This window comes from Schistocerca americana, chromosome 8, assembly GCF_021461395.2.
Source record: "Schistocerca americana isolate TAMUIC-IGC-003095 chromosome 8, iqSchAmer2.1, whole genome shotgun sequence".
In the NCBI taxonomy this organism is placed as follows: Eukaryota; Metazoa; Arthropoda; class Insecta; order Orthoptera; family Acrididae; genus Schistocerca; species Schistocerca americana.
This window is the reverse complement of record NC_060126.1, coordinates 265,738,812-265,765,758: the sequence shown is the minus strand read 5'-3', so window position 1 is coordinate 265,765,758 and position 26,947 is coordinate 265,738,812. Positions and strand designations below refer to the sequence as shown.

Here is a 26,947-nt window from a genome sequence, read left to right as displayed (position 1 = left end):
ATTGCCAGAGTCCGTCGGAATGCACAATGGACATGAATTGATGCAGTTGTTCAGACAGGATGCTTATGTGCGTGTCACCTGCTAGAATCTCATCTAGACACGTCAGGCGTCCCACATTACTCCAACAGCACACACCCCACACCATTATAGAGCCTCCACCAGCTTCAACAGTCCCCTTCTGACATGCTTAGTCCATAGATTCATGTGGTTGTCTTCATACCAGTACACGTCCATCCGCTCCATGCAATATGAAACGAGACTCGTCCGACCAGGCAAAATCTTTCCAGTCATAACAATCCAATGTCGGTGTTGAGAGGGCCACGTGAGGCGTAAATCATTGTATCAAGCTGTCATCAAGGTTACACAATTGAGCCTTCAGCTTCGAAAGCCAATATCGTTTCGTTGAGTGGTTCGCACGCTGACAGTTGTTGATGACCCAGCATTGAAATCTGCAGCAATTTGCGGAAGACTTGCACTTCTGTCGTTGGTCTCGTTCTTGCAGGATCTTTTTCCAGGCGCAGCGATGTCGGAGATTTGATGTTTCACCAGATTCCAGATATTCACGGTACACTCGTGAAATGGTCATATGGGAAAATCCTCACTTCATCGCTACCTCGGAGATGCTGTGCCCCATCGCTAGTGCACCGACTCTGACACCACGTTCAAACTCACTTAAATCTTGATAACCTTTCATTGCAGCAAAGGTAACTGACCTAACAACTGCGCCAGAAACTTGGTGTCTTATACAGGCTTTGCCGACCACAGCGCCATATTCTTCCTGTTAACGTATCTCCGTATTTGCATACGCTTGCCGCAGGCCACACATTATGAACGGGTGCTCGATCGTGTTGAAAGATGCAATCGCCATTCCCGAATTGCTTTTCAACATTGTTTAAAACATCAGTTTAGACGTGGGCTGTGATAGTGCAAGCCCCCTCCATGAAAAACGCGACCACAGCATAACACCACCGCCTCGGAATTTTACTGTTGACAATTCACTCGTTCGCAGATGACGTTCACCGGGCATTCGGCATACCCATACCCTGCCATCGGATCACCACATTGTGTACCGTGATTCGTCACTCCACACAACGTTTTTCCACTGCTCAATCGTCCAATGTTGACGCTCCTTACATCAAGCAAGGCGTCGTTTGGCATCTACCAGCGTGATGTGTGGCTTATGAGCACCTGCTCGACCATGAAATCAAAGTTTTCTTACCTCCTGCCTAACTGTCACAGTACTTGCAGTTGATCCTATACAGTTTGGAATTCCTGTGTGATGGTCTGGCTAGACGTCTGCTTATTACACGTTACGACCCTCTTCAACTGTCGGCGGTCTTAGTCAGCAGACGATGTCGGGCTGTATGCTTTTGTGCTGTATGTGTCCCTTCAGGTTTCCACTTCACTATAATATCTGAAAAAGTGGTTCTAGGGATGTTTAGGAGTGTGACAATCTCGCGTACAGACGTATGACACAAGTGACACCCAATCACCTGACCACGTTCGAAGTCCTTGAGATCCGCGGAGTGCCCCATTCTGTTCTGTCACGATGTCTAATGACTAATGAGGTCGCTGATATGGAGTATCTGGCAGTAGATGGCAGAACAATCCACCTAATATGAAAACGTATGTTTTTGGAGGTGTCCTAATACTTTTGATCACTTAGTGTAACAGGATCATTAACATCATCTTCGTTTTATTGTAATTATTAAAATGTGGCGATCTCGGAAAACGTACTCCAGTCGTTCTGAGCACCATCCATTTTACCTGTAGCTTATCATTATTTCCCTGCAGCACACAACCATTGCTGTTGACCTTGAAGCATCGTCCAGATTTCCGTTGAGTGAATTAGAAATTTTTCGTGATGTGTTATATTCTGTATATTCTTTTGCTCATAGGCGGCGCCGAATGCCCTATTACTCAAAATACACGGCAATTGTGCTTACCATTGTGTTCTCGCGATCCGGTCATATATGATCATTTCTATCTTCCAACTACAACGATGAAATTAAACGTTTTGCCATTTAGATCTGCCTAAGATTGGCAGAGAAAGGTAGAGGAGAAATTCTAATTTCTTGTTGTTCTCTAGCGATTCCGAATGTGTTCACAAGGTAAAGTTTACAGCATAAATGGACGAGTGATACATTTTAATGAGGCATTCACACTCCAAAAGCCGGCCGGTGTGGCCGTGCGGTTATAGGCGCTTCGGTCTGGAACCACGTGACCGCTACGGTCGCAGGTTCGAATCCTGCCTCGGGAATGGATGTGCGTGATGTCCTTAGATTAGTTAGGTTTAAGTAGTTCTAAGTTCTAGGGCACTGATGACCATAGATGTGAAGTCCCATAGTGCTCAGAGCCATTTGAACCATTTTTAACACTCCAAACATTTAAAACCTCATCTTCTAAAAAGATTATTATGAGGAGCACAATCTGAGAAGTCAATAATATTCTGGAAGGACATATAAAACAGACGGTAAATCATACTCTCCAGTGTTACCAAGTTTACAGGGCGTATTCCATCCAGGTGTCTGACCAAATTAATACTGACACACATTCGGTGAATTATGAGTTTGATAGCTACTAAAAAAATAGCGACAAGTTATCGCAATATGAACTGCGCAGCACTGTGTAACGTTTGATGGTACTCGGGAGCTTTATTTATGATCCCTCTGAGAGAACGGTCGGTGGGAAGGGGGGGGGGGGGGGGGAGCGGGGGCGGCTTCGTGCGGCAGAGGACATGGCGTGCTGCCGGTCGCACGTGCACCGCTGGCAATGCCAGCTAACCAGCCGAAACTACCCGTACTGCAAACGAGGCTGGGGGGGGGGGGGGGGGGGGGGTTGAGCTTTCTGCTACGCACACTGTTTCGAATTATGTATGTGGGGATACTACAGTGAAAGGGGTGTCTTCAAAACCTTTGCGGTTCTCATCGCGAATTCCTGACGCAATCGTTTCAGGGGATTACAAGATTCTAGAACAGCCAGGATACATCTGAAAAAGTTTTACTGCTGAAAACTTGTAAGCTTTAGGAGTATCAGTAGTACTGTACGCTTTATACAGTAATGGCCATTTAGTGTGTAGCGTTGGCGTCGATTCTTATATACACTGGTGTCCAAAATTAAAGCAACAAACGGAAATTTTGCTAACTTTTGTAGTGTAAACGGGTGACAGTGAAGCAGAAACAATGTAATGAATACAGAACGTAGTGAACTGCAACATGCACAATGGTAGACAAAAATGTTCTTCGTTTCTTTCCATCTTAAGGGATTTGCACACACATTGTGATTACTAGTTAATGTGCTCAGTATTGGGTGTGACCACCTCTAGCACCAATACAGCCCTGACAACGACGGGTCATGCTGTGAATGATGTGATCAATCTCATGTTGAGGCAATAACGACCATTTTCCTGCAGAGCTGCTCATAAGTCTTGGAGAGTGGTTGGTGGATGCTGATGTGATATAACCCGTCTTCCCAGTGGATCCCAAACATTCTGTATGGGTTTCAAATCGGGAGAGTGAAAGCAGGCCATGCCATGCGTGTAATATCTTCAGTTTCCAAAAAAACATCAACCACCCGTGCTCTGAGATTGACCATCATCGCCCATAAATACGAAGTCTGGGCCCACAGCACCTCGCAATAACCGCGCATGAGATCGATCTCACGGTACCTGACAGCAATTTGATCTTGCTGATTCACCCGTTCAGTTCCATGAAGAGGCGTTCGACTGGTTACACCATTAAGGATTGTCCTCGACATCATCAGTCTCTTTCCACAATGTTTGTGTCCCGAAATCGTGCTCCCCGAACCCTCTAAATTCGAATCCGTCGAGAATCTCTGCAGACCACCGTCCAGGTGCAGCTCCACTCAGAGATTCCCTTCTGTGAAAACACACCAGAAGTAGACAGACAACAGATCTTCAATAATAAAGACCACTCTGCTGAAACCGTCTGCCACGGTAAAACACATCCAGAGGAAGTTGCGAGGTCAGGTGCCAGTGGCAGTATAGTACTATTGCGGTACCGTTGTGCCCTAACAACCATATAACGATCCACTCTTTCTGATGTCACACGTGATCGGCCCTCCCCTTGTCTCCGGAATATAGTTACAGTCTCTCTAAACTGTCGCCTCATGCGAGAGACAACAGAGCGATTCACATTAAGCCATTAGGCCACATAAGTTCGCAACTCTCCTGCTTCCATTCTTCCTATAGCCCTACAAATCGGAGAGTCTGTAGACGTCTTCTCTGTGCCATGCTGCACCGTCTGTGACGGTGCACACATCAATTGCGGATGTGGAACTACGCTGCAAACACTACCCCGCTTGATATGTGCCTGACGTCATTGCTGGCGTGGTGGTCCGTTGACCAGAATGCCATCTTCCGTGAAGAACACGATCGTAACGACATCTTTTGACATTTTGTATGATTACGTCGTGAATTAGACATAGAACGGGGAAGTAGCAGTTTGATGCTTTAATTTTTGACATTAATGTACATTTGTGATTATCATTCATTGTTTGGTGGGAGGGTACAAAGTGTATCAGAACTAATTCGTCCTTTCGTTTAGTTTTCGTGTGATACGCGAGAAGACCTGTGTATCGGCTCAAATTTGTGCCGTCCTGGTCTCTACGTGAATATAGTGTTAGAAGATTTTTTTGGGAGGGGGGGGGGAGGGGAAGGAGATCAGACAGCGAGGTCATCGGTCTCATCAGATTAGGGAAGGACGGGGAAGGAAGTAGGCCTTGCCCTTTTAAAGGAACCATCTCGGCATTTGCCTGGACCAATTTAACGAAATCATGGAAAACCTAAATCAGGACGGCCGGACGCGGGATTGAACCGTCGTCCTCTCGAATGCGAATCCAGTGTGCTAGCCACTGCGCCACCTCCTCGGTCAGTGTTAGAAGATGTAATATGTTTCTTTACAAACGATGTAAAATAATCTCACCAGGCAAAATACACCCGCTACAGAAGGGCTGCAGGAAACGAAACGAAACTTCTGAGGTTGAGAGAGTATGGGATGTTATTTGAGTGGTTACAATATGGAGTAAAGTCTGCAAAGTACTTGGCTGTATGAGCCCACTTATCACTGATTCTTCACCGATTTGCATGCAGACACTGTTTCGGTTGAGGAGAGTGTCATAAAGCCGTTCTCTCATCAAGCAAGCGGGCCCATAACTGCCGCAATGTGTCCTTGATAAACCAGATACTGGAACACGGTCAGACTTGACGTCCGAGCTGGTCTCATACGTATTCTATCGGGGACAAATCTGGGGAGTTTGCACCCAACGAGAATACCTAAACAGTTATAGGCACACCCACCATTAGTGGACGAGCATTGTCCTGTTGAAAAATGGCGCCAAGATAATGTCACATGAGAGGTGACACATGATGTACGGTTGTATCGTCAGTCCACTGAGTTTTACTAGCCGTGACCTGAAGACACATCCGATGCGTTCTCACTCCACGACTCCGGGAGTAAACCGCTGTGCCTCTTCAATACAGCAACTATAGGACACCTCGACCGGTCGCAGTCGTACTAGCTGACGGTGCAGCTGCGGGGTACTGTAGAATGGCGATTCATGGCTAAATACAATACGACGTCATTTCTAGTAGCCAATGCTTCTCGGACATAGTACCATCCAAACGCAGCCATTTCTGCCGTGGTGTTAACGGCAGCCTATACATGCGGCGGTAATTGCCTGTCCTGCTATTCTCCGACCAATTGTATGGGCTGACACTGAATGTTTCAGGCAATCCATTACTCGTTCTCGGATTGTAGACGCATATGTGAGAGGGTTACGGTGTGCTTGGTACACAATACGACGATCGTACATTGTTGTTGTAAGACGTCGGTGACTGCAACCTTGACATTTAGTTTGCCTGCCCTCAAGTTTCCATGCAATAGAACATCGGGCCACTGTCATATACGAATACCCCACCAATCTGGATACTGCTCCACACGACCAGCTGACCGAATGGAAACACAAAATGAGACCCTTTTCAAACTGCCAGGGTCCGATAACACCGTCTCAAAGTGTGCGGCATTCCCGTGTCCTTCGTAGCGATCGCTTGACATCGGACTCTGTTCAAGCACCTTATAATCTCCCTACCAGGCCTGGCAACATCAAACACCAACAACGCTAATGAACGCAAGTGTTTGTGCTACCTATCTCAGAGAAATGCAACTGTAACCATTCACATACCGCGTGGTGTATACATTTACTAAGTTACATTGACATCTAACCATAACATCCTAACACTTCACTTTTTGTCTAGCAGTGTATTAATCTCTCCCTTAAAATAGACCACTGGTCGTTTTAGAGCGCTGTAGATGATATGAAAAAGCTACCAGGCTGTCATATGACCCTTCACCGCTGACGTACTTCATGATAATCAAGTGATGTGTACGTGCTACTCTGTTACATGTAATCAGCGCAGTAATATCAATGTGGATGTGCTACAGAATGGACGTGCTTATGATCTCGTAGTGAATAGATATATCCGATTTGATGGCGTATCAAACCGGAATGTGCAACTCGTCTAAAAATAATAGTGTACCATCTGGAACCGTAGAATACACCGTAAGAACAGTCTCTGTTAATGGATTCCAAACGCCAGGAACAGGAGGTCAGAGTCTCGCCTTGTCAGAGACTGTCTGTTTCATATCAAACAGGAATCGCTGATTTCAGTGAATACTGATCCACCTGCCCATCTCAACCAGTTTCTGGGCGAGCGTTGTGCACAGAATATTTCAAACGGTGTATGGCCTCGGCATTTCAGAAACGGCCACTGATCACAGCGCAAATAAAGCTGAATGTCTTAAAGAATCTCACCAGATACTGACTGGAGTTGTGTAGTATGATCCGAGGACTCGTGATTTCGCCTCTTTCGCGATGTTAAAAGACTTCGACTGCAACGACGGACTATCGAAGCAATTAACGAGCAGTGAGTGATGGGTACACGAGGGCCTCCTAGTTTTTTGTGTGAAAACCCTTAAGTCTTTTTAAATGAAACAAATACTATTAATGTTCTGCATCTTTATTGTTCATGTCTACATATTTATTTCTCAAGGTAGTTACCCTGGTGACGAACACATTTCTCTCGAAACATGCCCCAGGCTGTGGCTAAGCCATGTCTCCGTAGTATCCTTTCTTCCAGGAGTGCTAGCTGTGCAAGATCTGTAGGACAGCTCCTGTAAAGTTTGGAAGTTAGGAGACGAGGTACTGGCGTAATTAAGGCTGTGATGATGGGTCGTTAGTCCTGCTTGGACAGCTCGGATGGTAGAGCACTTGCCCACGAAAGGCAAAGGTCCCGATTTCGAGCCTCGGTCCGGCACACAGTTTTAATCTGTCAGGAAGTTTCACATCAGCGCACACTCCGCTGCAGAGTAAAAACTTCATTCTCGATTAATGTATCAGTTGATCCGGACAAGATAAGTCTCTCGCTCGGAGTTCATTTAACTTTCGCTTAGATTTCTGCCTAATACACGGATAACATAGTTGACCTAGTAGCGGACGATGCTACCGTCGAATCGATGATCGCGTACTGGGCTTGAGCGGTCCTGTGCACGGGCCTAAGAAGAAGAAACGTTTGTGTGTGCGGCTACGCCAGTGCCGCTCATTCATCGACGGGGCTTGCAGCGCCAATGTTCTCCTGTGCTTGCGTTGCGGGTTAACAACCTTTTCTTTGGCACCGCGCCCTTCGAACGACATAACACGTACACTCCACGTTTAGCGAACACTCGGGTACAATATCGCCCTCGGTCTGCTCACTATATTTCCTGATCTTAACCCCACAGAAACTATCTGGCACTATTTGGAACCGCGGGTGAAACGTAACGGTCACCATTCCCACAATTTGTTAACTCATTGGAATCTAATTACGGATGAATGTCTTTATCTGCATATGGCGCACCTGTAGTAACATGTGGACTCTCTTCCTAGTCGTACTGAAGTTACTACGAAGGCAAGAACCGGTGTCACGTGGTGTTAGCTTGATGTCCTCTTGGAGTGAATAATTTTTGTCTGCTGTGTGAGCTCTGCCAATATTGAAAAGCTCTTCCTCAGGAATTTATCGGCAATTCGTGATGCCCTCACAGCCACTGAATTAGGCATCTAGCTCTTGCTTCAGTGTTCGCTGTCTTTTACGCTATCCAGTTGCAAATCGATTCTCAATAATTCTTTGAACAAGTATTTTGCATCCGAGCCCCATCTAAAGTGATTTTCTCTGTTTTAGGATTCTTCACACAGTTAATACACGGCTGACTTACATTAATGTGAGTACTTGTCAAAAGCCGGCCGCTGTGGCCGAGCGGTTCTAGGCGCTTCAGTTTGTAACCGCGCGACCGCTACGGTCGCAGGTTCGAATCCTACCTTGGGCATGGATGAGTGTGATGTCCTTAGGTTCGTTAGGTTTAAGAAGTTCTAAGTTCTAGGGGACTGATGGCTCAGATGTTAAGTCCCATGGTGCTCAGAGCCATTTGTACCACTTTTGAACTTGTCAAAAGCCTGAATAACCACCTTTCAGACCGCGCACGTGCAGAATAAGCCAATGAGGTTTTGGAAGGTTCCGACAGGGATGTGCAGCCATGACGATTCCAGGGCTGTGGCCAGCTGCGGTATGTTTCTCAGTACAGTGTTGTATACTGCCTACTCGTCAAATAAAGCGTGCCTAGGAAACATGCTGTCTCGGATCGCTAGACAACAATTAAAGAAAATCGTATTAATGAATTTTATTCTGAAAGGAAATGATTGTAATACTTAACTTTGTTTTAAACAGGTGTATCGCAAGAAAAGGGCGACAGACAAAATAAGAAATCTCTTCAGTTCAGACAATGCAATCTAGTAGAAGCGAAATGACTAGTCTTGATGCTATTCTTGAACTCGCTGCTGTAGAACTCGTAGAACTGGCAGAACTAGGTCGTGGCCAGTTGGATGCAGTGCTTGTGTTCTCTTCGCGGGGAGGGTACTGCTATTGCGTTGTCGTCGTAGAGAGGGGTCGGTCCGCGTCCAGTGGGCTGAGGTCTTCACAGCCCTCTCTGCTCTAACGTTCCCGACCGGCGTGCCGGCGCTTGACTTAACGTGGAACATTCAGGATGCATGGTGCGAACAGCCCGATCGAGGTCGTCCCACAGATTCTCGATTGGGTTTGAATCCGGCAGGTTTGGTGGCCAGGGGAGTACGGTAAACTCATCCTGATGCTCTTCGAACCATGCACGTGCAATGCGGGAAGTCTAACACGTTGCATGTCCTAGTGGTAGATACCATCGTGCCGAGGGAAAAACGAATTGCATGCTGGGCTCAGCTTAATCCTCAGGGATAAAAGCATATTTGATAATTAATTGAAACCCTCAGCTGCCGGCAGGTGCTGTTGATATACCTCGATGAGGACAGTTGAAAATGTGTGCCCCGACCGGGACTCGAACCCGGGATCTCCTGCTTACATGGCAGACGCCCTATCCATCTGAGCCATCGAGGACACAGATGAATAACGCCACTGCAGGGACTTATCCCTTGCACGTTTCCCGTGAGACCCACATTCCCAACTGTCCGCAATCTATATACGTAATGTACCTAAAAGATATTTGCCCATCCACTCATTACTCGCGCACACTAAGGTGACGATTCCCGTAAGAGTTGGGGCAACCTGTGCTCATTCGCACAGACGAAGGTCAATGGCTGGGTAGCCTCTAAATATCTATATGAAGATTGCAGATTCCAGAGAAGCTGCATGGTCATCAATGGTATCTGTTCTTTCGAGAAGTTACTATCTTCATATATTTGCATGCTTGTGTTGATCCATTGTGCCTTCCAGAATGATCCAGGAATGCCATGAAATCATTCTGCAGACCATAAGGCTCCTTCCTCCGACCTCAAACCTTCCGACGACTGTTGCAGGGCCGTACACGTCAATTGCTATCTGTCCGACAGAGCATAAAATGTGATTTATCTGAAAAGACCACTTGGCACTCAGTGGACGTCCGGTTGCAGCAGTGGAATGCAAAATCCGCCTTAGTCGCCTATGAACGGCAGCTGGCATGGGTGCATGAGCCAGATACCTGCTACGTAGGCCGATACGCAGCAGCTTTTGCTGAACGGTCGTTGTGGAGACATTATTGGTAGCCGCTTGGTTCATCTCGGCGATGAGTTTCTCAGCAGTTGCTTGTCTGTCCGCTCCTACTCGTCTGCGCAGCCGTGGTTCACCCCTGTCGCTGGTTTTAGATAACGCCATTTTGCCATGCGCGGTATACTTTAAGCATGGCGCCACGTGAACAGTTTAGAAACTCAGCCGTTTCGGAAATGCTTGCACCCTTGGTCCGAAAGCCAGTGATCATGCCCTTCTGGACGTCAGAATGGCTATTGCAAGTTGACGTCAAACACAGGCGGTGGCCACATTGTGAGTGGACCGTGTATAGTAGGTATAAGCTATTTTCGGAATTCGTAACAGCATAATCCATGAAGTATGCAAAACATGGTCAAACACCGGAGAAACTTCCTCAAGGAAAAGACAGTTTGCAGAAAAGTCTGAAGAGATTGTAATGCGGTCAGTTGAGCTTATTCGCCGCAAAACAGAAGATACTTTTTCTGATGCGGCAGTCTTGTAAAAGCGAGGTTGTGTTGTCGCATAATTATCAAATAATTAGCGAAGTGGAACTTTCTAAAGTTTTGAGCTGAAGATACAGAGGTTGACATAAATACCTAAACACCAAATGCACAACACATTACCATACCTAATACGGTGTAGGAAAACCGTTGACATTCAAAATAGTTTCCATTCTTTTCACAATGATCAATACAGGTTTAAGGTATATGCAACCAGTATATGTAACGTATATGCAATCAATGTACCTATGTTCGTCTGGAAAACTGGACTCGACAAGCAACCTGAGCTGTCAGTAAACGGATACTTCACGCATCTGCAACTAATATGTGTGTAGCTACAACAAATATGCCTATGGTCGTCTGTGAAAATAGACTCGATCAGCAATCTGAGCTGCCAGTAAACGGAATTTAACCTGCGTAACACTGTGTGCGTTTGTATGCCCTCAACAGATCATTACATGAAAAACTTAAAACTAACAATGGGATAAGTTATCTGACTGCGTGTTTCAATGATAATTTACAAGTGATGCAGAATCTGGACTTGAGCAACAGAATTTACTGGATTAGAGTACATGACATTTTGTGGTGTGTCGGTGTCTGTGTTTGGACCGTAAGTTTTACACTGACCTCTTTAAATGACTGCCATTTTCAATGTGGTTTACAGGAATTCGCAGCAGCTTGCAGCAGCAGCGGCTAAAGCTTATCGTTACTAAAAATGAATTTAGTAAAAAGGAGTTTGCTTGGATCCTGTTAACTACTAAACAACTTGAGAAGGGATTTCATAGATTAAGTCTACTTAAAAACTTCAGAACCATCATAATCCACAACCAATAACAGACAATGACATTTAAAATGACATAGGTATCAATGGCTGAGTGTCAGACTAACAAATTATTTCAATTTCAATGTTACATTAACGTTCAATAACGACAGCATATTTATTAATTAGATGTGGAGAATAATAATAATTATTATTATTTGGAGGATAAGGCTTCTTTAACTGACAAGCAAAACATGGGAACATTGCAACCTCGGACTAACAATCACCGGCCTAACCCTGCACTGCTTTTATGCTATGCTTGCGAATTTCGCCTTTAATTCCATCTTCAAGCGTAGTTAAGCCATCTAAATCTCTCCTACCTATATGAATGAAATCAGGCCTTGAGTGTGGTAAGATCTGCAATCACCGACTTGAGGGCAGCATGACGCGTCTCCTGTCTCCCCCCCCTGCGGGTCCGGGGTAAGAATAGGCCCGAGGTATACCTGCCTGTCGTAAGAGGCGACTAAAAGGAGTTTCAACTGTTTCGGCATTCCATGTGATGGTCTGCCTTGGGGTTTGACCTCCTTTTTTCAAAATTCTACATAAGTACGAGCCTTTTGTGGAAGGACACCTTACGTGGTGTATCACTGGCCCTCAGTGCACTAAGACCTTGGCACTCAGCATTGTAACGGCGTTGTAACCGCACCCACTATTCCTCCAATTGGGCCTAAACGCCTGATGGGTGGCACACATTCCACCCATAGTGCGTCCCCATCTGCACCTGCGATCATGATGGACTTTCCATGGCACCTGAAATCCAGCACGGTAGCCAGCCCGTTGTGGTGGGGTCGTCATGTACCCTCTAGGTTGTAGCCCCCTGACAACACAGGGATCATACTGCCGATACCTGAGCTGCACCCTCCCCACGTCGGCCAAGGAGTAGACGCCCGTCTCCTTGGGGCATCAGGACTCCCGGCAATGGTCATCCTGCCAGGTGGCCCTTGCTGAGGCTGGGTGGCGCCCATGGGGAGAGCCCCTGGTCGGAGTGGGTGGTATTGGGGCGGACGTTTCGCAGATGAAACGTCAACATGTATCAGGTCGCTCAACACCGGAGCCTTTATCCTCGCCTTCGAGGCAGACATTCTCCCGGAGAAGGTAAAGGTGATGTGCTACCGGTGCGACGTGCGACCATGCGTCCCGCCTCCTATGTGCTGCTTTCGGTGTTTGCGCTTTGGGCACATGTCATCACGGTGTGAGGCTGAGCCCCTTTGTGGCGATTGTGGACGTCCTCTTCATGAGGAACATACATGCACCCCACCACCTCGGTGCGTCAATTGTCCTGACATCCACTCGCCTAGATCTTTAGACTGCCCCGCCTATCAGAAGGAGAAGAATATTCAAGAACTAAAAACTTTGGATCATCTCTCTTATTCTGAGGCCAGGAAGAAGTATGACCACCTCCATCCCGTGACGTTGACAACTTCGTTTGCCTCAGTCATGTCCACTCCATCCACAGTATCTTCACCCCTATCCTGTCCCCCCTCCACCTCCTCACCCCATTCGGGGTCTATGCCTCTGCCTCCCAAATCCCTCCCTTCCAAATCCTCCTCCCTCGCAGCCCCTGCCCCCTCTGCCCCAGGGGCCACCCTTCCTCCTCCTCCCCCTCCGCCGCCTGAGAAGCGATCCTCTTCTCAGGCGTCCATCGGAGAAACGTTCCAGACCCCAGCTTCCGAGGTCCGGCGTTCCAAAACGGACCCCGCGCGTGAGGACCTTCTTCGGGTCCAGCCCACCATCCCCGTGCCTCATATGACTTCCAAGAAGGCCTCCAAGAAGAAATCTTTATCCCCATCTCCACCCCGGCGCGTTTCGTCTGATGCTCCATCCGCGAGTCGCTGCTCCCGGCCGTCCTCAGTTTCGCCGGGACGCTCTGCTGCCAGGCGCTCAGCTGGCCTCTCGTCGGCGAATGATGCTGCCCCTCCTACGCAACCCGGGAAAGCGGCCGCAGCTGGCGACGACTCGCTGGAACAGGATCCGCCTCCCGCCAGTTGTAGCGTTGTTTCCTCGAAACCTGGCCCTCTGCGGCCGTCGAGGTGACCAGCTCTTCACCCATTTCGTTCCCCCCTTTTTTCTGACTAGCGATGGCTTTGTTACATTGGAACATCAGAGGTATTCGATCTAATCAGGAGGAATTACAACTGCTCCTCCGCCTGCACTGTCCGCTCGTCCTTGGTCTCCAGGAAACCAAGTTGCACCCAACTGACCGTATTGCTTTTACCCACTATACCTCGGAGCGGACTGACCTCACCCCTGAGGACGGTATTCCAGCTCATGGTGGGGTCATGTTGCTCGTTCGGGACGGTGTCTATTACCATCCCATCCCATTGACCACCCCACTCCAAGCAATAGCTGTCCGTATTACTCTTTCTGCCTTTACTTTTTCTGTTTGTACCGTCTACACTCCATCGTCATCCGCAGTTAGTCGGGCTGACATGATACACCTGATTGTTCAGCTTCCTCTGCCGTTTTTATTGTTTGGCGACTTCAATGCCCATCGTCCCCTTTGAAGTTCTCCTGCATCCTGTCAGAGAGGCTCCCTCTTGGCAGATGTCTTCGACCATCTCAATCTTGTCTGCCTCAATACTGGCGCCCCGACTTTCCTCTCTGACTCCACTCATACCTACTCCCACTTGGACCTCTCGATCTGTTCTACCACTCTTGCCTGTCGGTTCGAGTGGTATGTCCTTTCTGACACCTATTCGAGCGACCACTTCCTCTGTGTCGTTCGTCTCCTACACCACACCCCATCCCCACGTCCTTCAAGCTGGAACATACCGAAAGCTGACTGGGGACTTTACTCCTCCCTGGCGAACTTTCCGGACCACGATTTTCTCAGTTGTGACAGTCAGGTCGAATACTTCACGGCTGTTATCATCAATGCTGCCGAACGTTCCATTCCTCGTACTACTTCTTCTTCACGTCGCGTTTCCGTCCCCTGGTGGAATGAGGCTTGTAGAGACGCTATCCATGCTCCACGACGTGCTTTACGCACCTTTCGCCGCCATCCTACGTTGGCGAATTGTATTGGATACAAACGACTCCGAGCACAATGCCGTAGAGTCATCAAAGACAGCAAAAAAACTTGTTGGGCCTCTTTCACCAGCTCCTTTAACAGTTTTACTCCCTCTTCTGCCGTCTGGGGTGGCCTGAGCCGGCTGTCGGGCATTAAGGCCCACTCCTCGGTACCTGGCCTGACTTCAGGTACTGAGGTCCTTGTTGATCCTGTGGATGTCCCCAACGCCTTCGGCCGGTTTTTCGCGGAGGTTTCAAGCTCCGCCCGTTACCACCCTGCCTTCCTTCCCAGGAAAGAGGCAGAAGAGGCTCGGCGACCTTCCTTCCACTAGCTGAATCTGGAAAATTATAATGCCCCCTTTACTATGCGGGAACTCGAACGTGCACTTGCACTGTCCTGGTCCTCTGCTCCAGGGCCAGATGCCATTCACGTTCAGATGCTGGCACACCTTTCTCCGGCAGGCAAAAACTTCCTTCTTCGTACCTACAATCGCGTCTGGACCGAAGGTCAAGTCCCCATGCCTTGGCGTGACGCTGTCGTTGTTCCTATACCCAAACCCGGGAAGGATAGACACCTTCCTTCTAGTTACTGCCCCATTTCTCTTACAAGCTGTGTCTGTAAGGTGATGGAGCGCATGGTTAACGCTCGGTTAGTTTGGATTCTTGAATCTCGACGGCTACTTACCAATGTTCAATGCGGCTTTCGTCGCCGCCGCTCCGCTGTTGACCACCTTGGGACCCTGTCGACATTCATCATGACCAACTTTTTGCGAAAGCGCCAAACGGTAGCCGTGTTCTTCGATTTGGAGAAGGCTTAAGATACCTGTTGGAGAGGAGGTATCCTCCGCACTATGCACAGGTGGGGTCTACGCAGGCGCCTGCCCCTTTTTATTGATTCCTTTTTAACAGACCGAAAGTTTAGGGTACGTGTGGGTTCTGCCTTGTCCGACGTCTTCCTCCAGGAGAACAGAGTACCTCAGGGCTCCATCTTGAGCGTAGCCCTTTTTGCCATAGCGGTCATTCCTATTATGGATTGTATTCCACCTAATGTCTCAGGCTCTCTTTTTGTCGATGACTTCGCGATCTACTGCAGTGCCCAGAGAACATGCCTCCTGGAGCGCTGCCTTCAGCGTTGTCTCGACAGCCTATACTCATGGAGTGTGGCAAATGGCTTCCGGTTCTCCAAAGAGAAGACGGTTTGCATCAACTTTTCGCGATATAAAGCGTTCCTTCCGCCATCCGTACATCTCGGTCCCGTTGTTCTCCCATTCATGGAAACAACTAAGTTTCTAGGGCTCACACTGGACAGGGAACTTTGTTGGTCTCCACACGTCTCTTATTTGGCTGCCCGTTGTACACGTTCCCTTAATGTCCTCAGAGTTCTTAGTGGTTCATCTTGGGGAGCGGATCACTCTGTCCTGCTTCGCTTGTATTGGTCCATAGTCTGATCTAAGCTGGATTATGGGAGCCTCGTCTATTCGTCTGCTCGGCCATCCCTCTTACGCTGTCTCAACTCCATCCACCACAGGGGGTTACGTCTTGCGACCGGAGCTTTCTACACTAGTCCCGTCGAGAGTCTTTATGCTGAAGCTGCCGAATTACCATTGACCTACCAGCGCGACGTACTGCTTTGTCGGTATGCCTGCCGGCTGTTGTCAATGCCTGACCACCCCTCTTATCAGTCCTTCTTCGCCGATTCTCTCGACCGTCAGTATGGGTTGTATGTGTCTGCCCTGCTGCCTCCTGGAGTCCGCTTTCGTCGCCTGCTTCGACTATTGGATTTTGCCCTCCCTACCACCTTCAGAGAGGGTGAGAGCCCGACTCCACCTTGGCTCCAGGCTCCGGTTCATATTTATCTCGACCTCCGCTCGCTCCCGAAGGAGGATACTCCGGCTGCAGTGTATTGCTCACGGTTTGTCGAACTTCGTGTGCGACTTGCCAGTCACACCTTTATTTACACTGATTGCTCCAAAACTGTCGATGGTGTCGGCTGTGCCTTTGTCGTCGGGGCCGTCACCTTTAAATACCGGCTCCTCCACCAATGTTCCAGCTTTACGGCCGAGCTTTTTGCTCTCCATCAGGCCGTTCAGTATGCCCGCCGCCACCGCCATTCATCGTATGTACTCTGCTCTGATTCACTCAGTGCTCTTCAGAGCCTTGGAGCTCCTTATCTGGTCCATCCCTTGGTGCAACGGATCCAGCATTCCCTCCATTCTTTTGCTGATGGTGGCTCACCTGTCCGCTTCATGTGGGTTCCCGGCCATGTAGAAGTGCCTTGGAATGAGGCTGCTGATGCTGCAGCCAAGGCTGCAGTCCTCCTGCCTCGGCCCGCCTCCCATTGTGTCCCGTCATCTGATGTTAGTGGGGTTGTTTGTAAGAGGCTTGTGTCGTTGTGGTGGGATGCTTGGTCCTCACTTCAAGGAAACAAGCTCCGGGAAGTAAAACCGTTCCCAACTGCTTGGAAAACCTCCTCCCGACCATCTCGGCGAGAAGAGGTCCTTCTGACCAGGTTGCGGATTGGGCATTGCCGGTTTAGCCACCGCTACCTGCTCTCCGGTGACCCAGCCCCACAGTGCCCTTGTGGTCATGTATTAACAGTGCGCCATGCTTTATTGTCGTGTCCCCGTTTTAGTCAATCTCGTATTGTCCTGTCTCTGCCATCTACTTTACAGGATATTTTAGCTGATGACGCTCGAGCAGCTGCTCGTGTTCTTCGTTTTATTACTTTGACTGGCTTATCCAAAGACATCTAACTCTTTCACTTATTTTATCTGCATCTTTGTAAGAACTTTCTGGTGTCCCCTCCCCTTGAGTTTTACTAGGTTCTATGTGCTCTACCAATTGTGACTGGGCGCTAATGACCTCAGTAGTTGAGCGCCCTTAAATCCCAAAAAAAAAAAATAAAAAAAAAAACATATCTCCTGTCTCTTAGCTTTCTACCGACACTACCACTTCCACTCTCGCACACATACCTCGTCTCCCAACAATGCTTTGAATCGCGCTCCCATGTTTCGCCTTCAGATTGTTACTATCGATATCTGAGTGTTTACACAATGGAAAGAATAGCGTTAAGTTGGATATGTTGTTTTCAGTGTAACGGATAGTTCTGACACGCTCCCTACACAGATCCTGTATGGTTTTCAAGATAATCATGCATCACTCATCCAACAGAATAGTGGCAACTTCACGAAACGAACAGTGTTAACACGGGCCCTATCACCGTGGATCACAGCATCGCAATTGATCGGACGAATATGATCTTTCAAAACTGTCACATAATTGTAAGCGTTAAAGTGACCTTACAAAGAACCAACAGGGTCCATGGAATAGCATGAAATAGTTGGGCATATCAGCACCGAACCCTGGCCGTGTATCATTCTCGCGACGTGGACTCGGAGAAAAGTTGGAAACAGTGAAAAAGACTCTTCCGACAAATGACGTTCATCCGTTGCTCCATAGTCTAGATTCTATGGCTTGCACACATTTCCCTGTTACGGGTTTCTGCGTCAGTGATGAGTCGTTTTGGAAGTCCAGATCTCCCTGAAATTCCCTATTCCTGGAACTCACTTCGGTGCTTCGGTGCTGACAGTGTTCGCGAGTATGACATACAGCTGTGCAGCGACTTTTACAGCTGCCGTTTTATTTTTAGTGACAGTCCTGTTCAATGACCAATCGTCACGATCAATCAGCACACATTTTAGTCCACGTAGTGGCATAGCAGATATGTTTCCGCATTCCCCGTGTGCGGCATACCTCTTCGATACGATGCCACTTGAAACACCAAACCCTCTGGCTTGCTTGGATACGGAACCATCCACCGTACGAGCGTCAACGATGTGCCCACATTCGAATGCACTGAACTCCGGCACAGTGTTCTCACAACTACACAGAACGCTGTTCTGACCACGACTGACATTTGCAACATATTGAGAACGTTCCACAGGCGCCATTCGTGGTCGAATACAACAGCGCCACCTATAGGTTTGGCTAGCATTTCTGTTTATGATGAACCATGCATTTCACGCGGTATTTTCACAGTTTTGTCCAACCCTTGTAGGTGACAATCTTCTCTAGTTCACACAAAATGCAGTTACCTTCACTAAGTGCGTAATCTCCTATGCCTCTGAACTGAAACGCGAAAACATATTTACTTAGCACACTTTCACCGTATTGTATTCTATTGTATCATACTTTTGAGCAACTTTATTCTGTCAGAAAGAACATTATCATTGGAAAGGATCAGAGCGATCTGCGGCAACAGAGTGTGAACTTCTTGTAGACTGTTGTTGAAGCTTGTCGGCATTCCACATCTGTGATCCGAGCACATATACACACTTCAAAAAAAGTTTTGCATCACCCCGGTTCCCACAACTCCTGAAGATAAACGTTGACTGTTGATACTGTATCACAGACACAGTCCCTTAACCTGATCAGAGACGTCACTAAACCAGATGCAAATATGTAAACAACCATGTATATGAACAGCTCCTATTAGACTGAGGGGATCCGGCAGCCGATCAGTTCAAGTCATTCCACCAGGAAGGAGGTACACGGCTCGTGTTTGTAGTTCAACCATGCTAGACGGTAAGCTCCGCGGTTCCATCGCGTGCGCTTCGTTACTTTGTGCCAGGAAGGGCTCTCAACAAGGAAAGTCTCCAGGCTTCTCGGAGTGAACTACAGCGACGTTTTCCGGACATTGAGGCGATACAGAGAGACAGAAACTGTCGAGAACCTACCACGGTTAGGCCGCCCAAGGCCTACTACTGCAGTGGATGACCGCTACCTACGGATTATGGCTCGGAGGAACCCTGACAGCAACGCCACCATGGTTAATACTACTTTTTGGTGCAGCTACAAGACGTCGTGATACGACTCAAACTGTGCGCAACAGGCTGCATGACGCGCAACTTCACTCCCGACGTCCATGGCGAGGTTCAGCTTTGCAACCACCTCACCATGCAGCGCGGTACAGATGGTCCCAACAACATGCGCAATGGACCGCTCAGGATTGGAATCACGTTCTCTTCACCGATGAGTGTTGCATATGCCTTCAATCAGACAATCGTCGGAGACGTGTTTCGGGGCAAACCGGTCGGGCTGAATGCCTTACACACACTGTCCAGATAGATCAGCGAGGTGCAGGTACCCTCATGTTTTGGGGTGGCATTATGTGGGGCCGACGTACGCCGCTGGTGGTCATGGAAGGCGCCATAACTGCTGTACGATACGTGAATGCAATCCTCCGACCGATAGTGTAACCATATCGGCAGCATATTAGCGAGGCATTCGTCTTCATGGACGACAAATCGCGCCCCCATCGTGCACATCTTGTGAATGTCTTTCTTCAGGATAACGACGTCACTCGATTAGAGTGGCCAGCATGTTCTCCAAACATGACCCTATCGAACATGCCTGGGATAGATTGAAAACGACTGTTTACGGACGACGTGACTCACCAACTACTCTCAGGGATCTACGTGAATCGTCGTTGAGGACAATCTGGACCAACAGTGCCTTGATAAACTTGTAGATAGTATGCCACGACAAATACAGGCATGCATCAATGCAGAAGGACCTGCTGCTGGGTATTACGGGTACCGGTGTGTACAGCAATCCGGACCACCACCTCTGACGGTCTCGCTGTATGGTGGTGCAACAAGCAATGTATAGTTTTCATGAGTAACGAAAAGGGCGGAAATGATGTTTATGTTGATCTCTATTCCAGTTCCGGAACTGTCGGAACCGAGGTGATGCAAAACTTCTTTTGATGTATGTATTTTTTCAAAGGTTTATGCTTAATAATATTGACTAATTCAAAGGGAACTGTCATATTATCCAGTAAACAATAAAGAGTTAAAGGATACTTCTTCAACTATAGTACAAAAGTTTGTGCCCTGTTCTGCAAGCTTTTTCAGCGGAGTTCAAATGTTTCTGAGCACTATGGGACTTAACATCTAAGGTCATCGGTCCCCCAGAACATAACTACTTAAACCTAACTAACCTAACGACATCACACACATCCATGCCTGAGGCAGGATTCGAACCTGCGACCGTAGCTCAGCGGAGTTCCAGAAGAACTGTACAATTTGAGTGATAAATCCAAGATTTAAAACTATAAGTTGAAAGCCTTTTTTATTGCAGAATCCTTTAATTCTGTACAGCAACTCCTCTAATTGGTTTATATTTTTGCATTGAAACCTTGTAAGAAGGCTACTGTTTTTGAAACGAGACTACTATAACAAGTGTGTTCATCCATCATGGACGGGGGACATCAGCTGGTTAAGTAATTGTCAGTGTCAACAGCCGTGTACCTGAGATGTTATTTTAATTTTGACGACTGCCAGTTTCGGCATTCCACTATGCCACCGTCAGGCCCCATATGCATCTCTCAAAATAAAGGATGTCATACAGTGCCATATAACCCTGGATGTCGTGAATTCAAACCGTTTCATTCGAAGCTTCGAATGAATTCACTTGTGATGGGGTCTGAATTCACGCCATCCAGGGATATATGGCACTGTAAGACATTATTGATTATTTTTAGAGATACATATGAGGCCTGAAGATGGCAAAGTGAAATGCCGAAACTGATAGTCGTCAAAATAAAATAAAATAACATCTGTTACACGGCTGTCGGCGAACTTCATTGATATTGGCAAGTACAGCAAGTAGTGTCACAATGTCTTATTGTTATTAAACTTGTTGTCAGTTTTGTAACGAAATCTTACTTCGTGAATAGAAAAAGAATAATCACAGTAATAGTCACAGTAAATCGAGCGCAACAGCTAATTAGCAGGTATAGTTCGTATAAGTGAAAATGCACGTAAGATCCTATTAAATCTACATAGCGTAAAAGATATGAAATTATTGGTGAACATGGTGCAATGAAATCATGGCTCTTATATGTAGTAACATTACGTCAAACAAAAATCACTAACTGCTGAAGAGTGATGCAACTCGAAAGGCTGAATTTGTATGAGCTTTTGCGGAATGTTAAAAACATCAGTACCATACTGTGTACAAGTTACATTGTGTAGACATGAACAGTGTTATACAATGTACAAAAATCTGCCAGAGAAAATCTGCATCCAGGAACCAGCGTCTAAGCTTACATTCGAAACCTCCAATTTACACGTGTGATGAACGGGATATTAATTATTATTAATGTGGGAAAACCGAATGAACTAGTTATTTCGTTATCTACACTATTTTTATTCATTATGTAGACGTAGGGGAATATTGCAACAGGTGTAACTTGGCACCAGACAAAGAATGCACCATAAATTCGTGTTAATATTCAGTAAATGATTTAGAAAAACAGAAATGAGTAACAGCAAAATCAAACGGAATATTTATATTACCTTGAAATTAAACAAGCAGTCGACACAAGCCTAGGTAAAAACACAATACACGTGGGACAAAAATCTAAATTCTATCAATATTCAAGCTCTTGTATGTGAGTTTTCTAAGGCATAGAAGAGTCTGAAGTACACGAGACGATGCCGAAACTGAGTGCATAATACTTCGCACTCAATTGCTACGTGAAACAGCAAGAGCTTCCAACGTACGAAGAGAACTAAGTTCCTGAACATCTGTACAATCTCGCACCTAAATATCACTCCAGATTCGCATTTCATTACAAGCTTTGCATGAGATATTATTGCAAAGTAAACCGCTCAGTACGAATGCACACGAATTAAGTGGCCCAAATCTTTGTTAACAACAGCTGAAAACAACTGAAACCGACGACTGTGCCGCTAAAGCGGAGTTATTGAACGCAGTTTTCCGAAATTCCTTCACCAGGGAAGACGAATGGAATATTCCAGAATTTGAAACACGAACAGCTGCCACCATGAGTTTCTTAGAAGTAGATACCTTAGGGGTTGCGAAGCAACTCAAATCGCTTGATACGGGCAAGTCTTCAGGTCCAGATTGTATACCGATTAGGTTCCTTTCAGATTACGCTGATACAATAGCTCCCTACTTAGCAATCATATACAACCGCTCGCTCACCGATAGATCTGTCCCTACAGATTGGAAAATTGCGCAGGTCGCACCAGTGTTTAAGAAGGGTAGTAGGAGTAATCCATCTAACTACAGACCTATATCATTGACGTCGGTTTGCAGTAGGGTTTTGGAGCATGTACTGTATTCAAACATTATGAATCACCTCGAAGGGAACGATCTATTGATACGTAATCAGCATGGTTTCAGACAACATCGTTCTTGTGCACGAAGTATGACCGTTATCGACAGGGGATCTCAAGTTGATTCCGTATTTCTAGATTTCCGGAAAGCTTTTGACACCGTCCCTCACAAGCGACTTCTAATCAAGCTGCGGCCCTATGGGGTATCGTCTCAGTTGTGCGACTGGATTCGTGATTTCTTGTCAGGAAGGTCGCAGTTCGTAGTAATAGACGGCAAATCATCGAGTAAAACTGAAGTGATATCAGGTGTTCCACAGGGAAGCGTCCTGGGACCTCTGCTGTTCCTGATCTGTATAAATGACCTGGGTGACAATCTGAGCAGTTCTCTTCGGTTGTTCGCAGATGATGCTGTAATTTACCGTCTAGTAAGGTCATCAGAAGACCAGTATCAGTTGCAAAGCGATTTAGAAAAGATTGCTGTAAGGTGGCAGTTGACGCTAAATAACGAAAAGTGTGAGGTGATCCACATGAGTTCCAAAAGAAATCCGTTGGAATTCGATTACTCGATAAATAGTAAAATTCTAATGGCTGTCAATTCAACTAAGTACCTGGGCGTTAAAATTACGAACAACTTCAGTTGGAAAGACCACATAGATAATATTGTGGGGAAGGCGAGCCAAAGGTTGCGTTTCATTGGCAGGACACTTAGAAGATGCAACAAGTCCACTAAAGAGACAGCTTACACTACACTCGTTCGTCCTCTGTTAGAATATTGCTGCGCGGTGTGGGATCCTTACCAGGTGGGATTGACGGAGGACATCGAAAGGGTGCAAAATGGGCAGCTCGTTTTGTACTATCACGTAATAGGGGAGAGAGTGTGGCAGACATGATACGCGAATTGAGATGGAAGTCATTAAAGCAAAGACGTTTTTCGTCGCGGCGAGATCTATTTACAAAATTTCAGTCACCAACTTTCTCTTCCGAATGCGAAAATATTTTGTTGAGCCCAACCTACATAGGTAGGAATGATCATCAAAATAAAATAAGAGAAATCAGAGCTCGAACAGAAAGGTTTAGGTGTTCGTTTTTCCCGCGCGCTGCTCGGGAGTGGAATGGTAGAGATATAGTATGATTGTGGTTCGATGAACCCTCTGCCAAGCACTTAAATGTGAATTGCAGAGTAGTCATGTAGATGTAGATGTAGATGTAGAAACTATCTCGGCAAATCAGGAACTGCTGCTGCCTTCTCTGAACTGCCGCAGCCCTCACCGCTCGCCTCCCTGGGGCAATGTTTGCTTCAAAGTTATTCGCAAATATGGCCCGACTAAACGCCAGCTCCCTGATTGACTGTAAGCGTGCGGAACTCAAGAAAGGTAAACACGCTACCCTGTAGTGTCTCAGAGACGCAACTCAGGGTCTACACTGCATATCGATACTGCTTATGAGACATCTTTGTGCAAAGTGAGGAAAAACCTGTACATCAGTTAAAGAAAACAAAACCGCAGAAGAATTTGAAAGTGCCTTTTGATTTTTCATTTGGGCTCTTTGTTCATGAAATTCTGGTTATTTTTTTGTATTAACGTAGATTTCATTTCATCCGTTTTAACAACTTGCGTTATTGTCCATGTTACTGCAATCATTATTTCTGTGCCCCACTGTGGCTGAATTTCGGTTTTACTTTTACTTACATCTTCATCTGTGTTTTTTCCGTAGTGCAATAACATTTTTTCTTTTAAATATTTTTATCTCAATTACCATCCACAACATCCACATCTTTTAATGAAAAGTGCATTTCTCACGCCATTGCACCGGCCATATAAACATATTCCGTATTTTGGTTTTCAACCTATCGATCGCCAATTTCAAACGTTTCAGTATTAATAATCCAGATCACTTGCACAAAGATTCCAACAGGTAAATCAATATAGAAAGAAAAAAATGAAGCCAAATAAAACGTTACTACGACGACTAATACGACGATACAAAGAAGAAGAAATTTAAAAAATCATTAGACTATATTTAAACCAATTAATTGCATCCAAATAATAACTCATTTCGATAACAACTTAAAAGTAAAAATTTCTAATAGCTGAGAAAATCCGAAACGTTATCAATTTTCCTTAACGATACGCTACGCCACTACTCTGCGTATAACCTTATTTTTAAGGCATTAGGATATTACGCGTAATTCCGTATTTTTTTCGTCAATTATTTACAAACGAGGGTTCACCAGGATGAATGGCTGCTGGTTCGATCCCTGCTACCGGCCACTTATTTCCCTTGTTTTTCTTTCGGTTTCAGCTAACCAAACAAAGAATCCGTTCGGGAACACCACCTCTGGAAGACTACCTGAATTTGCGAGCGCGATGACGTCATTGGCTAATTTCAGTACTAAATAATACACACAATGCCTAGAACTTCAGGCAAGACATTTAATTTAACTTTCATTTAATAATTCTGATAGGAAACGTACAAAATGCCCAGTATTTTTCAAAATGCGAGATGGACACAAAGCATCAAATTACAATGTAATTTATATATGTAATGAAAGTTAAATTAAAACAAGAAAATTATCACAATTTTTTCTGCAAGTCGGCAAGTAGATAGTAATAATGAACAAGTGAAAATTTTTTAACAGTTGTTACAATCGTATAACAATAATTAATATAACTTTCAATTTTTATGTACTTCGTAGTTGTAGTCATATTTTTTACTGCAACCGAGAAAACTGAAACGACACTTTAGACTGCATATAACTTCCCTGAACTCAACCTGAACCGAAACTGTTAAAACAGTATCAGTAGACGTTATAACTGCCAGAATATTTCAGTTCTTCTTCTTTCATATTTTGCTTTCAATGTAATCGGCATTCTATCAGATACCTGGGCAAAGTATTAAATAAGATGCATTTGATACCCTGCAGTATAATTTTTGGTATTCTACACATGCTTAGGACGCCGGTAGACAACCAGTTCGCTTCTGCCCACTAGTGGGTGTCCCAGGTCTCACGGTGGGCGGTAGGTGGTATGGTTTATAAAAACATTATCAATAGGTTTTCATAAAATTTTGACACAAAGTATTCGGTAACTAATTATTACTGTGTGCTTTTACTTGCTGTAACACTACTTTATATATTTTGTAAAGTAAAGTAATTTTATAAACAGCAATTACTAGGAAAGCGGTGGGTGGTTAGAGAATTTTACTACTAACGTGGGTAAAAAAGGTTAATAACGCCGGACCTAGACATTCCATAAAAAGCAGGATTCCACGGTTTGGCGCCAACGTAAATGCTATTGTCAATAATTTTTGCGTCGTATTTAATTTCTTGTAATCTTCAGTTTTGGTTTTTGAGTTGTCTCGCCAGCTTTCTGTGAATTATGTAATCACTCTTTCCATTACTAATAACATTATGGTCTCCTGGTCCCATGCAAACTCGTGTAGAAATGGAACGTAATAAAACCAGCTAAAAAATGTTCCTGTCGAAACAAGAACAGGTGAATACGCTCCTCATCAAAAGATTCGTACAGAAAAATAGGGAAGTAGCTGCCTCATTCCCCATCAGAAATTTTGATGTGCGAATATATTCGCACTCTTTCAACAAAAGAACGTTCTAAATCCATCTCCGCGTGTCTCTTTGTAGTGAAGCATCCATACTCAGCATCTGTCACTGTCTCCTTTTTCACCGATTGGTACTTTTGCCTGTCTACCTCTCCCACTGCTACTGTCTTCATCCCTTTCTCTCGCTCGTCCTTAGTACAGACTCCTCCAAAGACTTTCACTGGCCGTCTGTGTCCCATTGCCCTTGTTTTTGTTCCGTTATTTTTCTCACCCTTTTCCACTTTCTCTATTGCTTATAATCAGCTGTCTTTCTCTTCAACCACCATTCTCTTGCCTCCACATACATCCTTTGGGGACGATTTGCTTGGCATTTTGACCTGTAGACATGGGTATAACGGATGGGGGAAAGTGGGAAAAACTTCCTCCCTCTTCCACCGTCACTGTATCTCTGTTACTCTCTTTCAGCACAAAAAAGCGTGAATTCGTTGCCATGACAAAATTTTTGTTGGAGAGAGCAGAATGAGGACTGACAGCGGGTTCCCCACTCTTCTGTAGGAATCCCATATGGAGGAGCATATTCGATTTTTTTTTTTTTAATTCATCACCGTAATTATCAGTGGGCGCTTTTATTCAGGTCGGTTTCTTTATAGTGCTAAGTGGGACAAGTTACATGGGGTGACCAAGAAGATCAATGGCAAAATTGCTGAGGACGTTGAGGGAGATTTTCTGAATATTTTGGTACAAGTAGCCCGTAGTCTGTAACCGTTCGTTACAGGGTAACTGCATTTCTTTTGATCATCTTTTGTCTTTGTAT

General features: G+C 45.9%; 1 non-coding gene across 1 annotated transcript; it reads right to left on the bottom strand.

Moving 5' to 3' along the window:
* Window positions 1-9,401: 9,401 nt before the first annotated feature.
* Window positions 9,402-9,475, bottom strand: Trnat-ugu. Its single transcript has one exon. It is a non-coding gene; the product is annotated as a tRNA-Thr (tRNA).
* Window positions 9,476-26,947: the final 17,472 nt, after the last annotated feature.